An 18,626-nucleotide genomic window follows, 5' to 3' on the forward strand; every position below is an offset into this window, starting at 1 on the left:
GAAGGGAAACTTGTTTTCGACTGTCTGACACACTCTGCTCTGTTAGTCTGGCTGAAAGATTGAGTGTGTCTAAGGTGGCGCCTATAAAGGTAATAGATTGACAAGGCGACAAGACAGATTTTTTGAAATTTATCGAAATGCCTAGAGCTTGGCAAGATTGGATGGTGAAGTCCCTGGACAGAAGAAGCTGATGTCTGGTGGTGGCGGTAAGGAGCCAGTCGTCTAAATATGGAAACACCTGGAATCCTTGACATCTCAAGTGAGCCGCGACCACTGCCATGCATTTGGTAAACACACGGGGGGCTGTAGTGAGACCAAAGGGCAGGGCCCTGAACTGGTAGTGACTGGCTCCCAGCCTGAAGCGGAGATATCTCCTGGAGCGTCTGTTCATCTTGATGTGGTAGTACGCGTCCTGAAAATCTATCGCGCACATCCAATTGTCTTGACCCACGAAGGGTAGAATGGACTGTAGCGTGACCATCCGGAATTTTGTTTTCCCAACATACTTGTTTAAGTAGCTGAGATCCAGTATGGGCCTCCAGTCCCCTGTTTTTCTTGGTACCAAAAAGAATTTTGAGTAGATTCCAGATCCTTGCTGGTCTGCTGGGACTGATTGGATAGCTCTTTTTGATAGCAGCTTTGAAATTTCTAATACTGCTTGTTCCCTTAGACTGGTTGGAACGTCTGGAAGGGATCTTTTGAGCTGGGATGGGATGTGAATAAAGGGAATTTTGTAACCCTCAGATATGATCGACTGTACCCATTTGTCTTGAGTAAGGGAAAGCCAGGCTTTTGGGTACAGGGATAACCTTCCCCCGACTGCCTCCGAAGGTGGACAGCCGGGCAGCCCCTCAGGGATGCTGAAAGGGTTTATCAGAGAACATTTCTCTGCTACCCTGGTTTTGCAGACCTCCTCTGCCTCTAGGGTGGGGTCTATTATTATTCCCCCCTCTGCCTCTAGAGGGGAATCGACCTTGTGCGTCAGATGAGACTCCCTGGGATTGTTTGCGGAACCACATCTTTCCTCCCCCTCTGACCTTTGGGATAGGGTCTAGAAGGGGTAGAAAAATGGACTCCTACGGCAGAGAGAGTCTTACCTTCTACCTCACACCTGGTCAATGTATCCTTCACCTGTGGACCAAACGAGGATGATCCATCAAAGGGAGAATTGGTGAAGGACGCCTTGAAAGGGTCCGCAAAGTTGCACAGCCGCATCCAGGCATGACATCGTAAGGCAACACCTGTGCCTGCGGCTCTACTCGCCCCATCCGCAGCATATGAGACAAGCCGCATGGAGGAGTTAACGATGGAATTCAGGGTTGCCAACTGGGAGTTCATTCTGTCTTGGAACCCCTCAGCTGTAGGATCCTTTATCACTTCACCCATATCCTTGAGTAAATCTCTCTGGAAACGAATGAAGTGGCATAAGTAGTTCAGCGACTGCATTGAAAAGGTCACTGATGAGAACATCCGCTTGCCGTACCTGTCCATGGTCCTAGATTCCTTATTAGGAGGATGGACAGGAACCGAAGGATCGGCCAACTCCTTCTTAGTGGCTGCAGCCACCACCATGGCATCAACAGGGACAGCTTTGGATAAAAAATCTTTATCTCTAGGGGCAGTAATAAATTTAGATGGCCTCCTCGGGGTGGGTTCCACTGAATCAGGAGCCGTCCAGGCCTTCCTTGCCACCACTTCCATAAGGGGGTCAAAGGGAGGGGACACCCAGGAGGTAGAAGGGCGAGAGCCAAACGCCTCAAGATACACTGACTCATCCTCCGAAGGGTTAAGGGCTGGCCAGTTCCCCCTCTGTTTCAGGATCTCAAGGATGTCAGCAAAGGAGACATCCTCAGAGGGGGATCGAGGGGAACCTTCGGATTCCTCTAAGTCAGTGTCAGAGGTGATAGACTCAGGGGAGTCAAGGTGCTTCCTCTTGCACTGCCTCTTCCTAGGGGGATCTCCTACCGGGTCAGGAGAGGCCTCGGAAGAGGAGGAAATTCCCAATGGGGAAACTTGAGGAGTTGGCTCTCTGCGGTCTAATGCAAGGGGGTGGGTAGAAATCACAGCAGGCACTGTAGATGGAGGGGCTGACGGAGCCGACTGTGGGGCAGACCCTGGTTCTAGCACACTCCGCATGACCTCGAAGGCACCCCCTGTCAGGCAAGGCCAGAGGTCCCCGCTCCGAAGAGACAAGGACCTTCCCCGGCACTGACAGGGACGGCTCCGAAGCCGATGTCGGAGCCGAACTCACCAGCGCCGAAGCCCCGAGAGGGAGAGCGGGGTCGGACAAGGGTCCGATGCCACTCGCCCCCTCGGAGCCGACGAGGGAAGCTCGGTGCCGAGATCCCTCCGAGGAGGAGATCGGAGCAGATGATGGAGCCGAAAGGGAAGGTATCGGATCCGACGCACCGACAGTCATGGCTCCGACAAGCCCTGGCTCCGAACTCAAAGGAGTCAGAGGAGGAATATATTGGGGAACGGAAATAAGAAGTTATGTACCTACCATAACATTCCATGTTAGTTGTCTTCTCGCCTTCTTTCTTGCGTCCCACCCTCCTTCCCCCAAGCCTGGACAGACCGACAGGAATTCAGTTTGTGTTCTTCCTCTGGAAGTCGTCATTCCCACACGTTCTTCCACCTCCTTTTCTCCTTTCTTAGGTCTGCGATACCTTTCACGCAGGTTGTTTTGAGGTGGGTTTCCCTTCTCCATTCTATGGAGACTAGGGTTGCTTGGTATAGCTATCAAACGAGATCTGAGTAGTTACCGCCTAGCATTGTGGGATATAGGGGAGCCTCGAGCCGGTGGAATTAGCTCTCGAGCTTTAGTATTGGCCGAGTCAGAGCCGAGGATCGGCTCCGAACCCATCCAGCAAGAATGAAGGCGAGATAGACAACCTAACATAATCGCTGTTCTGTGTCTACGGGATTGCCAGGTTTCGTTCTTAAAGGGTCGATAAATCAAAGTGAACGTTCCCCGATTTAATATAGACCCCAGGTTTCTGTACCATACACAGTAGTACTGGCTGCACAACTCTTTTGTACACCTTAATTTTCAATTTCTCTGGCATTCTTCTGTCATACACTGCACCTGACATTCTATGCTAGTTGGCTGCAGCCTCTGATTCTAGCTTTGACCTTCTCATTCAATTTTCCCTTATCCTCAACTACCCCTTCCAGATACTTGAAGCTGTTAACCTGTTCCACTATCTTACCTTCGATCTCAATTCTCAGCTTCTTCTGATTTCCCCAATTTACTGCCATTACTACTGTCATCTGTATAGTTTCATCCCATGTGCCTTCAGTTCCACTTTCCATTTCACTATCTTTTGCTGAAGTTCTTGCTCAGAGGCTGCCTGTAATGCTACATCATCTGCACACAGCAGCTTTGTTGATCTGTCCCCTCTGACCTGTTTGCTAACGTAATCTATCATCAGTATGAACAGCACTGGTCTCACAGCTGAACCCTGACACACAGCCATTCCCACGGGAACCCCTCTGTGAGACCAAACACTGCTTGTACTTGAGTCACTGAATCTTTGTACACAGCCTGCAGTAACATCACCAATGTTTTTGGGACTTCAAACCACTGCCAGACTGTCCAAATCAGCTTTCTTGGGACCTTGTCACATGCTTTCTCCAAGTCTAGTAATGTCCACCTGGACTCTTTCCTCGTCTTTAGCTTCTTCTCAACTATATGTCTCACTGCAACCATGGGGTCAGTTGTACTGCATCCTTATCGGAATCCAAACTACTCATCTCCCATCTTACTTTCTACTACTCTGCGTATCCATTTATCAATCGTCTCCAGGACTTTCATGTATTGTGACAGGAGTTTGATACTTCTGTACTCTCCACAGTTGTGGAGGTCGCCTTTGTTTTTGTATACTGGCATGAATATGCTTATTCTCCAGTCATCTGGGAAACACCTTTCTCTCCACACTGCTGTGAGTACCCCTCAGGAGGCTTTTCTCCCCCATCTCATTCATCATCTTCATCATATCTGCTATGATCTCATCTGAGCCTGCTGCTTTCTATGACTTAATTTTCCTTAGTGCTGCTTTTACTTCTTCTAGGGTGCTGTCCTCTGCTTCTCTCATTGTAGGCTGTGTCTTGAGGCACTACAGCTTCTGTGTGGTTTCCTTCATTCAGAAGCTGTTGGAAGTACTCCTTCCATCTGCCTTTGTCTTGTGGACCGGTGAGCAGGTTGTTGCTGACATCCCGGATGCCTAACTACCTTCTTTATCTTTCTGTCTTTGCCTTGCAACCTGACAGTTTCTTTGTGCCACCTACTCAGTCACTTTCCAGAAACTGGTAGAGTGCCTCTGATGCCCTGTTCTTTGATATTGCAACTCCTTTTCTAGCCTGGCCTGTCTTTTCTACCTCCCACTTTTTCTTGCACTCTTCCTTCGTTTTGATGACTTCCTGGACTTCTGCATTCCACCGCCAGCTTTCCTTATATACCTTATTTCCATACCTAGGTCGGCCACATATCTGTTCTGTAGACTTTACACCTGCTGTTTTGAGGAGCTGCCATTCTTCTTCATCTCCACCGATTTCCTACTCTTCTTGGTGTGCTACAGCCCTGACTAATTCACTGAACAGTCGTTCTTTCTTTTCAGTCAACTTCCAGGTCTTCAGCCTGGTCTCTGTTGAACTTAAAGCCTTCTCTGACCATTGCTTGCAAATGGTTGTGGCAAGCAGTGGTTTATGCCAAGGTTGTTTCATTGGAGATGACTTTGCAATTACTGAGTCTACCCCAGTGCTCTTTCCTTACTAGGAAGAAGTCTGCCAGAGTTGCATGCTGGCCACTCCTGTATGTGATCCTGTGACACTCTCTCTTTCTGAACCATATGCTGACTACTATCAAGCCATTTGTCAGACAGAAGTCTAGGGTAGCCTCTCCTCCTTCATTCCTGTAACTTCACCCATGCAGACCCAGGCAGTCCTCCTATCCTGTTCGGTCTGTCCCAATATGTGTGCTTCAGTCGCCCATTATCAACACAAATTCATGCTGTCCTGCCTTATCTAGTAGGTCTTGCAACTGCTGTATGAATGTAATCTTCAGAATCACAACCTTCCTGTGGGGCACAGACTGAGATTATGAATACTGCCTTATCATTAGGCTGGAGTCTGACTGCCATGAATCTGTCACTAATTCTGATAACATCCCTCACTGCCTTCTGAAGCCTCTCTCTCACCACAATTCCCGCAACATTTCTAGTCTGTTCTTCTGAGGAGTAGACTCAGGATCCCAAGCCAAGCGGCTTTGCTGCAATGTTCCTCCAACTTGCCTCTTGGACACACGAGATATCCAGTCTCCGTCATACTATCATGTCATCCACTTCCAAGCTCCATCATGTTAGTGAACCTACATTAAGTGTAGCAATTCTTACTTCATGTTTGGCAGGTTTACTGGTTTTACACTCAGCTTTCAGTTAACTGAGCTATCCCAGGTAACCTAGACAGGGTAATTGGGCATTGGTTGGCCAGTAGCTTACTGACCCAGGGCTGCTACGCTTTATGGTGGGCACATACACTGGCCAACAGGGGGACATAAACCCCTCTCACCATTAGCATAGATCTCTGGTGTAGGTCGGGAGTTGGTTGGGTACTCAACCCACTTATCACCGGCAAATAACCATGCCCATTTGGTGACATTAGTCAACATGGCTAAATGACCTACAGCCATATTTTACACAGTCGAATGTCTAGCCCTGTCACGGCATGCAGTCTGTGATCCATATTTTCCTATTTTGAGGATATTGCACACCACAGTATATGCCCAAAGGTGTTGGTCTATACAACTCTTCCCGCTATAGGGTACCATGTAGAGTTCATGCCACAACCCACAGCTTCGTTCATTGGCGAGGTAGGAACCCCACAAAGACAGAAGGAAACCATGCAAACTCCAAATATACATTGGCCGGAGGTCATCATCAAATCTTGTACATTGTGCATGGGAGGCAAAGACCTTAACCATTATGCCAACCTATTCCCCGCTCAGGTATTATAATTAAACTCACAAAACTGGGCATAAATCCCTTTGTTACCAGATGGACAGCCAACTGGCTCACAAACAAAACATGTTCATAGGTAGGTACTAGGCTATTGGCCCTAGGGCCTATATAAGCCTAGCCAAAAGTACCCTGGCTTTCGCCACCCAAGAAAATTATTTTCCGGTGTCACTGTCGAGCAGAGCCACAGAAGTGATCCCCGGGGTGAATTTCCTATCTCCCATCCAGTCATCAAGATTTTTCTTGAAGAGTGTTAATGAGGAGCTTTGCTTGATATAGATAGGTAGTTTGTTCCAGAGTATGGGAAGTCTCTGGGACAGGAATCTATCCCTCCAGCATGTTCTGTTTATTGTGGTGACAAGGTTTAGGTCCCTAGAGCATGCAACTCGTAGGAATTGGGATTTCTTTAAGTGGAGCATGTCCAAAAGCTCTGGGTTTGACATAGCTTTGTGTGTTAGGCAGAGATCGCCTCTGAGTAGGCGATATGTGATGGAGTGAAGCTGCATTTTTTTGAGACGGCCTGCATAAGGCATCTGTTTGAGGCTGGTAATCCTCTTGGTGAGGTATTTCTGCAGCCTTTCCAGTTGTTGTAGATGTCTTGTGAGGTACATACCAAAAGGGGCACTGTACTCTATAATGGGTCTAATGAGTGACTAGTAAAGGGGAACAATGACCTCGTTTTTCCTAGATGAGAAACCTTTTGTGATGAGATGTGCCACGTAGAAGGATTTCCCGACTACTGTGGCAATGTGATTATCAAAGGAGAAACTACTGTCCACCTGTGTCCCAAGGTCTCATCACACTTTTGGTGTTAAACAGACCAACGCCTACCAAAAGGGATGACAATGCACTTTTTGGCATTGAGCTTGAGGCCATGTTTTTGACACCAGCCATCTCTCTCAGCGAGGCCCTTTTGTAGGATGCCCACATCTTTTGGAGTTTTGATTATGGCGCCTAGTTTGTAGTCATCTGCGAACTTCATTAGCCAAAGACCTATAGTATTAGCCTGTATTTCTGAGAAGTAGATACCAAACAGGAGAGGACCCAGGACTGAACCCTGTGGTACTCCACTTCTCACTGGTCTGAAGTTGGATTTGGAGTCTGCTACTTTCATTGTGTGGGTTCTGTCAATGAGCCAGTTGGCAACCCATCTTGTTACATAGTGATTTATACCTAGTTTAGTGAGTTCATCTATAATTCCAGAGTGGGGGAAGGTGTCGAAAGCCTTGACGAGATCTAGACAGGCTGTGTGAACCACCTTACCCTCACCTACAGCTTTGGTGACTGCTTCAAAGAAGTCTTATCAGGTTTAGGAGACATGATCTGCCTTTTACAAGCCCAAAATGGGTTGAGGTCCTGAGTTTGGAGATTACCAGTGTCGTTGTGTGCAAGTTCCATGATATGTTCCATAGCCTTGCAGACCAGGCTCATCAGGCTAATGGGGCGGTAGTTTCTGGGGTCTATGGTGGCTCCCCCTTTGTGGAGTTGGATAACCGTCGCTGTGCGCCATTCAGTGGGCACAAAGCCCGAGGTGACGCTATGACTGAACATGGTACTTAGGTGGGGTGCCAGTTTGTTCTGTAGTTCATGTAGAACACAGCCTGGGATGTTGTCAGGTCCCATGGATGCTGTGTTCTTGGCATTGGAGAGTGTGTTTTTTACCTGTGCAGCTGTGATTACAGGAACTTTGCATTCTTCTGGTATAGAGATGGGCCCTTTAGGGGATGACAGGGGGGTAAAGTTAGCACTGAACCTATCTGCCAGGATGTTGGCAATATCAGTTGGTTCTGTATATTTAGTGCCATTGTGCTGTAACTCAGAGCAGATCTGAGTGTTGCCACTGAGATTCTTGACATAGCTATAGAATGCTTTGTGGTTGTCTTTAGAGTCCGTGGTGATTTTGTTTTTGTAACTAGCTTTGGAGGATTTTATGAGGGATCTCAGCTTCGTACTGAGGCTGACCAGGGAGTTTCTCCAATCATGAGATTTTACTCTTTTTTGCAACAGTTTCTTTCTTCTGTCGTACAGTTTGTTTATGACAGGGGACCACCAGATTGGCTTCCTTTTTTGGAGGATAGCATCTTGGTTCTGTTAGGGATTGCACAATCCATGCACTCATGTAAGTGCATTTGTGTAGGATTCAGCAGTCATACCGCTATTGTCTGTCAGCATGGGTGTTGTGAAGTTTGCCACTTCTGTCTTAAGAAGCGTGAAGTTGGCTTTGGAGAAATTTTTTACTGTGGTTTCCCTAATGGGGGGTAGGGGAGGGATGTGGATGTCTAGGGTGATTAGCTTGTGGTCGGATCTGACCAACAAAAAATTGACCTCTGGTGTGGAGCACCGGTTGGCCATGTTGGTAATAACCAGGTCTAGGATACTCCTGCCCCTGGTGGGGGTGTGGATAAGTTGATCCAAGGCATTGGAATTTATGAATTCCATAAAACGTTGAGCACAAGAGTTGGTACATGAGTAGTTTTCCCAGTTAATGGTGGGGTAGTTGAAATCACCCATTATTAGGGTGTTAGGCTGTACCCTAACATTTTCCAGTGTATCAAGAAATGAGGAGTGGGAATCCTGGGGCATGGTGAGGTATCTGTAGCAAGCTACAATTTGGATTGCAGTCTTGCCCAGAGTTATTTGCACTTGGATAATCTCGGATGCATTACGCTGAGCAACTAGCCTGGAGGTGTGGATATCCTTAATGAATATGGACACGCCTCCGCCTTTAGTGTTTCGGTCCAGGTTAGGTGGCCGAAAGATGTGGTATGAATTATAGCCTGGTAATGCAGGGGTACTCTCTGCAGCCTTGAACCAGGTCTCTGTTACTGCACAGATGTCAATGTTCTCCATTTTAAGGAGTGCCTCGAGTGAGTGCATTTTGAAGTTTAGACTTCTAGCATTGAGTAGCAATACCCTCATATTCTTCTTGCTTGTACCTGTTATGGTGGTGAATTTGTCATTTGAACCTTGCCTAAAAAAGGCACTATAGGGGTGGCTAGAGCCTTGGCCAGTATCCGGAATCCCAGGGGCGACAGGTGCAGGCCATCTCTGGCAAAGAATCGTGGTTTGTCTATCATGTCATCCCAGGCAGATACTGGATCCCCTTAGAATGACACCAGAAGCTTAGCCAATTGTTGAAGTCAATCATTTTGTCCTTGTACTATGGTATAATTCTGGGTGATGGCAGGATGCTACTCAGGGCTAGGGTCATACCTGCCTGGGCTACAAGATTGGACAGCTCCTCCATGTCCCTTTTCATGTAGTCCAGGGAGGTACGTCTCAGGTCATTCACACCAACATGGACAATGACAGAGTCATATTTGCACTTGTTGTGGAGTGACCTGGTGCATGCGTTATGTGGCGAATCCTGGCAACTGACAAGCAGCTGACAGTAACTTTCTCCTTGTTTAGCCTGGTGAGTGGAACATCAGTGTGCAGTGTGCCTGACTATAGTCACCTATGACTAGAGTGTTGGGTACGTTGTTATGCCTTATGGGCTGTGATTGAGTGACACACTGAGTTTGTGGGATGTGTGTCATTTGGGTTGTGTTGGGGGGGTGGAGGTTGCTTGTTTCTGCTTTGGAGGTCCCTGTTGCTTGGGCAGGTTTTTACGGAGAGCCTCCGCGAATGTTGGTGCGTGTTTTGTGTTTCTGTGTGTGTGTTTTGGTAGTGTAGGTTTTGAGGGACTATGTGCTGAGTGTGGTGTGATGCAAGTGTTTACCTTCTCCTCTTGACTGTCTAGTCCAGTCTTAGGTGAAGAGAGCTTTGCTTCCAGTTTGGCTATATAAGTGCATCTCTCAGAGGTTGTAGTGTTGAGTGGTAGGAGGAGAGGGTTGTCTGTGTACATGAGGCAATTGCTGCATTGCCCCAAGATGCCCAGATTCATCAGGTACACAAAACACTGGGAGCTGACCCCTTAGACATGCCTAGATAGGTGCTTACTTGTTAAGTACTAGAAACTGTTTTCCTCTAGACAGTGAGGAAAGTTGGGTGCTGCAGTAATTTGTAGCTTATTTAGTGCTTACAATAAGTTCTGAACAAGTGCTGAGCTCAAAGAAACAGACGAGTGCTGAAACAAAAAAAAAAAACTGGCTAGTTCTAAGAAACAAAATTAAGCTAGAAGGCTTCCCTCCAACACAGAAAGGCTTGGGGGCTCAGAAGCCCACAAATAGTCCTGGACACAGCAAATCTGTATTCAGACTAGGCTACCCACAGGAAAGCAGGAAACAAGCTTAGGATTTTTTTTTTTTAAGTGGAAAAAGAGAAAGGAGGAGCAGAAACTAAGCTGATTGGCCTTCTCAAAAGTTCTCCCTGTATTAGGAAGAATGAGGTAATAACACTAGACTTGGAGGAGGGTCCCAGATCAAATTTACAGTAGGGGCGGGCAACTGCAAAGCCACCAACTATAAGAACAGAATACCAATAGGGAGGGTGGGGAACAAACTGCAGAAATGTTTCTCACAGCAGAAAAGCAGCAGTGAGCCTTTAAATGAAAGTTTACACAGCTAAAGGAGCCTCTAGAGAAAGCTTTTAACTGCAAACAAGTTATCAGAATCAAACAACCCAACAGATGCTTAATAAAAGTGGACAATTTCCAGTTAATACCTCACACACAGTGAAACTAGCTAGAAAAATATACAGTAGACAAAGTGCTATAAATAACTCGAAAAAATAAGCAAAAAAAAAAAAAACAGGACAATTAATGTTATATATTATAGATCAGAGTTTGCTCACTGTCCTTCCTTCGATTAGCTCAGTGTGAAATGGCAGAAACACTCAACTTCTTAGGTAACAAAGTTGAAACCTGAGACAACTTTAAAAAAAAAAAAAAAAAAAGAGAGCCAGTGAGGTGCTTAGTCTAAGCTGTAGTCCAGGTGACCTCAGTCAGCCAATTACCTTAAACAATCCTCTCTCACTGAGATGCCTAATGGCTTTGGCTAAACCAAGATGTCCCTGAACATGTGCTCAGACACACAGCCTCCACAAACAATAGGCCCCAACACAAGCCTGAATATGGACAATGCTACAAATATCCACACTACTTAGAAACAAACTGCAGAAATGTTTCTCACAGCAGAAAAGCAGGGGTTAGTGGTTAAGGTGGATGAATCCAGATCCAGCAAGACGAAACTTACTAGTGGTGTGCCACAGACCTCAGTGTTGGGACCACTCTTGCTCAGAATATACTTCTCTCAAGTCAAGGCTAATGTGGAAAGGCTCTGGATGACAAAGTTTGCAACGGCTGCAAGATGGGAGCAGGCACTTAATCCCCAAATGATGTAGATATCCTTCAGGAGGCTTTAGATCAGACAAATGATTGGTGCCAGAAAAATGGCTTAAAACTAAATGCGAAAGAATGCATTATCAAACCCTTTGTGAAGTCAAATACCCCTGCAAATTACAACATAAATACCACACTCCTAACAGTAAACTCACAGGTGAGAGATCTAGATACACAGACAGTAATCTTAACTTTGACTGCCATGTGCCCACAGTGGAGAGGAATTCCTTCTATGTGGCAAAACTTATAAGTAAAGGTATGGCATCCAGATTCAAGGAAATTATAGCCCTGCTGTCCTCAGCCCTCATTAGAACAATAATAGAGTACAATGCACCATTTGGCATGTACTTGACTAGGCACTTACACTATTTGGAGTGACCTCAGAGGTTTCCTCACAAAGAAAAAAACAGGGTGTAAACAACATGTCCTATGCAGATAGACTAAAAGCCCCATCCATCCCTTTACTCCGCCTCCTACCCACTATTAATCGGTGACTTATTCCTGATCTACAAGGCACTCAATACTTCAGCTCTTATGGAGCTGCTACAAATCTGCAAGTCAAACAGCACCAGGGTCACCTAACCTAGGGATCTAAACTTGATTAATGACTCAAAACATGCTGGAGAGGCACACGTCTCACGGAATGTCCCCTCCTTAGAACAGGCTTCTTATTCATGTTAAGCAGAATCCTTCCCTGGCCCTGTTCAAACACAATTTGGATCAATGGATGGGGAATCGTACATTTTCACCTGAGGTAGCGCCTATGTCCCTTATGGACAGGGGCATTCTAGAAGATACTTCAGACACAGGCACAAATAAATGCCATCCACTTGCCCCTAGAGGCCATATATTTAGTAAAATGGGGGTTATACTGAATTATAAGGGCTCCTAAGCCATTATCCTAGTAATCTCCTGTGATCCTATGAATCAGATACCATGACAGGGCTGACATACATACTGCTGCATGTGCATTTAGTTTTAGGTTACTTAGAAGCAGTTCAACATTGAGGAAGGAGGACATCAGAGATGGGAAAGGTGACTGGCTTATGCTAGTGTGGTACATTATTGGTACTTATTATTACTATTGCAATTTCTATGTTGCACCTGACAGCATTGGCATTTGGCCCAAAATAATCTGAGATTTCCTGATTGCAGTAATTCATATTTATACAATTCAACTTTCATTAGTGACGTTACTTTAAAAAAATATAGGTTAATTTCATTATTGTTAAAGAAAGTTTATTTTTGTGCAGAAAGGAAAATACGGGTGTGTGTGTGTGTGTGTGTGTGTGTGTGTCAGGGGAGGACGTACTACTATATTAATGGGAAGGTAACTAATAGTTTACATTTTAAAAAGGCACTGTTAAACTGGGACCAGAGTTATGGGTTGGCACTGACTACAACCCAAGTCACATGTTCAAACTAGTAGTGGTCAGTATTATCAATAGGTCAGATGGCAATAAAATTATTTGAGAGAACTTAAGAATATTTTTAACAGGTATTTAAAAACATTAACGTAGGTGTTAATGCAAGTTGAAAAACTTTCTTATCCTTAATGCCGGTACCCCCTTTTTTAGCTTGTTTAGAGATGGCCCTTTCAACTAGATACAATGCACATTAGGAGGAGAAGGTGTGGTTGCTTGGTAGCTGGGGGCTGACACAGACTTTTATTTTTGGTGGGCACACTAGTCCTGGAACATGTCTGGGGACTCCGTAAATCCTTAATAGTGCTAAGCTTAAAAATCTTAAAAAAGTCCTAGAGTAACTCTATAAACAGCTGAAAAGGTATTTCCAAAAAAGGCAGTAAAATTAGGAGCACTTTTTGAGATGCAATAAAAAATTCTCCAGACACTTGAGGCCAAGAGCACCAGCAGACTACCATATTTGATCCAACAAGTAAGTGGCTCAGTACCTAACAGCTGGATTGTCACAAAGAACTGGAAACTCCTAATTGGTGTGCTTTTCTCACAGGTAATAGAATGTTCTTCAGAACAAGTGTTAAGCAAGTATCTCAACAGAATCTGAGAAAGGCTTCAGGGTTGGGGAATGATGGCATACCCCAACCCTGAAGCCTTCCTCTCAGATTCAAAATACAAAAAGTACAGCTGTGTACACTTACCATAAATGTAGATGTTTAAGTGTATTCACTGTTGCAGTCATCACATTTGGGTTATCCCTGCCAGGGTAGGCCTCGGCCGGCCTGAATACCAGAGACTTAGTATTTCGACGTCAATTGCTGTCGCTTGAGGACTGTCAGGTCGTCAGTGGTATAAAGGAAAGCAGCCGACGCTATTACATCAGTTTTTCTTGCCCTAACCTGTCTGGAGCCCCCAAGTAGAAGGCCAGATTCTGGTGGAAGAACCCCACCAGTGGAAAATAAATACCAATATGCCCCTTGCAAGGAAAGGAGAACAACAAGGAAGAAAGGTAACAAGAGAAAAGGAAAAAAGGGGGATGGAGGGAGGGAAACCAGGACTGCAACAGTGAATACACTTCAACATCTACATTTATGATAAGTGCACACAACTGTACTATGTTCTCCATGTTTCACTGTTGCAGTCATCACATGTGGGTAGATTCCTTAAGCTGAGAAAAAGGATGGAGGCAGTCAAGGAAGTTAGGAGCTGGGTAGGATGCCCTGCAAGACTGCAGAGGCAAACCCTGCCCTGGATTTGGAGAAGAGAGGCAGGTGGTAATGCTTGGTAAGTGTGAAAAGATGTTCAGGTGGCAGCCTCCAGGATGTCCGTGGTGGGGACTCCTCTGAGGAAAGCTGCAGACGTGCAGACTGTTCTGGTGGAGTGTGTCCTGACCCCCTTGGGGGAAGGCTTACCATGCTGTTTGTAGCAGAAATGGATGCAGTGTGCTGTCCATTTGGAAATGGTTTGCTTGGAGATGGCTTTGCCTTCTGACCCTATATCAAAGCTCACTAGCAATTGATCAGACTTTCTGAAGGGTTTAGTCCTGTCCAGATAGTATCTGAGCTGTCTGTGCACATCTAGAGAGTGCAAAATCCTTTCCCCCTTGTTTTGGGGGTTAGGAAAGAAGGTGGGCAAATGAAGATTGGTTGACAACCACACTTGACACCACCTTGGGCATGAAGGATGGGTTAGTTCTGAGCGATACCCTGTCTGCATGGAAGATGATGAAGGGTTCCACAGTCATGAGTGCTTGCAGCTCAGAAACTCTTCTGGCTGAAGTGATGGCCAGAAGGAAGGCAGTCTTCCAGGAGTGAAATTTTAGCTCCGCAGAACCTGGTTCGAAAGGAGGCAGGGTGAGCTTTTTCAAAACGAACTGAAGGTCCCAAGCTGGTATTGGTGCCCTTCTGGGGGGTCTCAAGTTGCTAGCCCCTCGGAACGGTTTAATCAGAGTGTGCGTGTGAAAAGAGGCTGCTCAGTGGGAAAATGAGCAGAAATAGCATAGGCATGAATTTTTACAGAGGAGAAAGAGAGACCACTGTGTAGTAGGTCAGCTAAGTAATCTAGGATGAGAGGAATGGAGGGCTGTGCTGTATTGGCTCCCTTAGCCTGGATCCAGGTGCAGAACCTTTTCCATTTATCTGCATATGTCTTTCTGGTACTAGGGCATCTGGCCTCTCAGATAACATCCAGAACCTGTTTACTGAGGATGGCAGATTGGTCAAGGGTTAGGGAATAAGCCAAGCTGCCAAACTGAGTGTCTGCAAATGGGGGTGCATGAATGTCCCTTCTCTCTGGGTTAGGAGGTTTGGAATCTGAGGAAGATGCCATGGAGGCAGTGGAAACAGGCTGCGCAGCAAGGGGTACCAATGCTATCTGGGCCAGTCTGGGGCTATGAGAATGGTCCTTGGTTTTTTCTCCTTTATTTTGAGCAGTACTCTGGGGATGAGTGGTAGGGGAGGAAAGGCATAGACTGAGAGGTTCACCCAGGGGAAGGACAGGACATCCACTTTCCAAGCAATGCAGTGACGCTCCCTGGTGCAGAATTTGTTGAGCTGATGGCTGGTGTGGGAGGCAAAGAGTTCGACCTTCGGGGTTCCCCATTTCTGAGTTATTAGGAAGAAGGTACTTCTGTTGTGCTGCCACTTGTGTGGGTCCAAAAGCTTTCTGCTTAATTGGTCTGCCAGGGAGTTGAGAGAGCCTGGTAAATATTGTGCTAACAGGTGTAGTTGCATGGAAGAGGCTGTGAGCCAAAGGGTTGTGGCCAGCCTGCACAGATAGTAAGAGTTGAGTCCCTCTCTGCTTGTTGATGTACCATATCACAGTGGTGTTTGTCTGTGTTGATCAGGAAAACCCCTGGAGAGAGAAGGGGTTTGAAAGCTATCAAGGCCTGCTGCACAGCCATCATCTCTTTCTGACTGATGTGCAGGGGGATTGGCTGTGGGCTCCATTGGGCCTGTATGTACCTGCCGTCCAGTTGTGCACCCCAAGCATAGTCTGATGGGTCTGTGGTGAGGGTCTGGGCAGTGGGGTGTGGGGAGAAGGGCAGTCCCTTGTTGTGGGAGCAGGCTGTCACCCACCAAAGAAATTCCTCTCAGGCAAGGAATAATAGGTAGAAGAGTTTCCAGATCTTGAGAGTGTTGACACCAAAGGCTCTTTCGCTACCACTGAAGTTTCATCATATGCAGTCTGGCATATGGAATGAGGAGTATGCATGATGCCATGAACCCCAGGGCTTGCAGGATTTTCCTTACAGAAAGCTGGGGCCTGGTGGCCACTTGAGAGAAGTAAACTGACAGGAAAATTTGTTTCTTTGGTGTAAGGTATGTCATCTGGGATGCTGTGTCCAGACTTTCTCCCAGGAAGATAATCCTTTGGGTGGGTACCTGTTTGGATTTATTTTCGTTGATTGTGTACCCTAGGGAGGGTTAGCAGGCTCTTTACAAAGGCCAGGTGTTTGAGCAGCTTTACTTGGTTGTCTGCCTGAATAAGGCAGTCGTCTAAGTAGGAGTAAATTTGAATATTTCTTTGTCTGCAAAAGGCAATTGCCGGAGCCAGGCATTTTGTGAAAACTCTGGGAGCAGTAGACAAGCCAAAGGGAAGCGCAGAGAACTGAAAGTGTTGAGATCCTGCCCTGAAGCGGAGATATTTCCTGCAGGACTTCCTGATACGAGATGTGGAGGTAGGCCTCTTTTAGGTCCAGGGTGGCTAGCCAAGCATCCTTGGAGATCATGGGTAGCAGCTGCTGGAGGGTAAGCATTTTGAATTTTGGGATCACCAGGAAGGTGTTTAGAATGGATAGAGCGAGGATGGGGCACCAGGTGCCCCCTTTTCTGGGCACCAGAAAAAGTCTGGAGTATAAGTCTTGGCTCATCTGCTCTGCAGCAACGTGCACTACTGACCTCATTGAGAGCAGGGAAAGGATTTGCTTTTGAGCCTCTGCCCAGTGATTTGGTGGTAGATCTGGGAACCCTTCTGGGGTTGGAAGGGTGTGGAAGGAGAATTTGTACCCCTGAGACACAATGTTCAGAACCCACTGGTTCTTGGTAATGGTGGCTCAGGTGCTTGAGTGAAAGGAGAGTTTTTCTCCTAGAGATATGTGAAGGTGGGCAGAGGCGAGGTCGGGAGGAGGTGAGTCATTGTGAGTTCTTATCATAAGGGGGTGGCTTAGAACTCCCTGGTTTTGAAGTGGAGGCAGTCCACTGCTTAGATCTCTGCATTCCCTGGGGCTGTTGTCTGGGGGGATCTGTTTCCACGGGGCCTAGGCTGGGCCTGTTTACTCGGAGCAGGAAAGGACCAGTGCTTGGAGGGAAAATGCCTGCTGAACCTAGGGGGCTGGACCTGTAAGAAATCTTTTAACAGTCTGCACAAATTTTGCTTTTTCTTTCATCTTTTTTAAAACCTCTTCTGCTTTAGTGCCAAATAAGTTATCTTTGTGCAAGGGTGCATCCAATAATTTAGATTTGACATGGTCTGGCAGGGGTTGTTCCTTAAGCTATGAATGTCTTCTAATGACAGATCCAGTGACTGCTGCCCTGCAAGAAGCTTCTAGGGTGTCAAAACCACAGTGCAAAGTGTGTTTAGTTACTTGACTTGCAGAATGCATTAACTCCTGTAAATCTTTAGATTCTGCTCGTGCAGGAAAGGAGGACATTTTTTCTTTAAGGAGTTCCAAGGTATGTTGCTGTTATTTAAGCATATGGAAATGGCAATTTAGTGCCCTGATAGCAAGAGTAGCTGAGGTGTATACTTTTTTACCCCATCTGTCTAGTGCTCAGGAATTCCTGTCTGAGGGGGTGGGATTCTTAGCAGAGGTTGCTTTAATCCCTTTTGGCCCTTGAGAAATAACCTCAGGGTCAGCTGTAGGATTTCTGAGAAGATATTTGTGTGAGTCAGGGACTCTGTATACCTGTCTGGTTTTCTGGGAGCAGGCTGTAGGGCATCTGGAGTCAAGCTGGATTCAAGGAAAACATCATCCACCACATCCAGGATTGGGGGGGACTGGCTAAGGGTCAGTGTTGTGGAAGATCCAGGAATTCCCTGAGTCTCTTTTTAGACTGAGGGTTCTTTTTAGACTGAGGGTTGTCTTGGCTCTCTCATTGGAAATGCTCCCTTAAGGTATGCAGGGTTTCCCCAAAGGAAAATTCCTCTTGGGAGAGGCTGAAGGATTGGATTCCTCTGCATCAGAATCCTCATATGTGGAGAGGGGCTGCATGCCTTCATAGTCAGATGCATCGGATTCATCTGACTCTTGTTCAGACAAAACTACTGGGGACAGATCTCCTTTCCTTTTTGAGGGGGTGGCTTGGCTTCCCCTAATCAGCATGATAAGGTCTTCTGCCATTTTATGCATTTGAGACTGAGGCAAGGGAGCAAGTTGCCTGAGAGTGGGTATTCGGTTTCTTGGGTGTGGTTTGACCCCTGGGCCTAAGGAACTTGATTGTTTTCGAAAGAACGGTAGTCGCGAAAGAAGGCATCAGTTTATGTTGCAAATCGGTGGTGCGAAGGACTTCCTTGGAAGCCAGTGCCTGCACAGCTGCTCCGGATCCATCCAAGGTAGAGACGACTGCAAGATCCACAGACGAAGAAGAGTTCTGCGGCATACCGAAAGGGTGTCGGTAGCAGCCTGTGAATTAACTGAAGCAGGCAACAGGGGCTGCAAAAGCGTCTCACTGAGTTCCGGAGGACTGACGACTAGCTTAACGGAAGTATCGTCGGAAAGTTTGATCCTGTGTGGTTTGTCTCTGTCTATCTTTTTTTCAGAAGATCTGCTGTCAGATGGCTTACCGAAGCCATATCGGAATTAAAGGACTGTAAACTGAAATATCTGGCTACAATAAGGGCCTGAAGACAAACAGTTCTAGCGTTAAAAAACAGAAGTGACAATGGGGGATGTTGTGGTCTGGGCCTAGACAA

At 46.4% G+C, this 18,626-nt stretch overlaps 1 protein-coding gene across 2 annotated transcripts in view; it reads right to left on the reverse strand.

Moving 5' to 3' along the window:
• SLK (STE20 like kinase) overlaps positions 1 to 18,626 on the reverse strand; it is a 2,579,008-nt gene that overhangs the window by 923,581 nt on the left and 1,636,801 nt on the right. The window lies entirely within an intron of this gene.

This window comes from Protopterus annectens, chromosome 14.part0, assembly GCF_019279795.1.
Source record: "Protopterus annectens isolate FY-2018-M chromosome 14.part0, PAN1.0, whole genome shotgun sequence".
Lineage (NCBI taxonomy): Eukaryota > Metazoa > Chordata > Ceratodontiformes > Protopteridae > Protopterus > Protopterus annectens.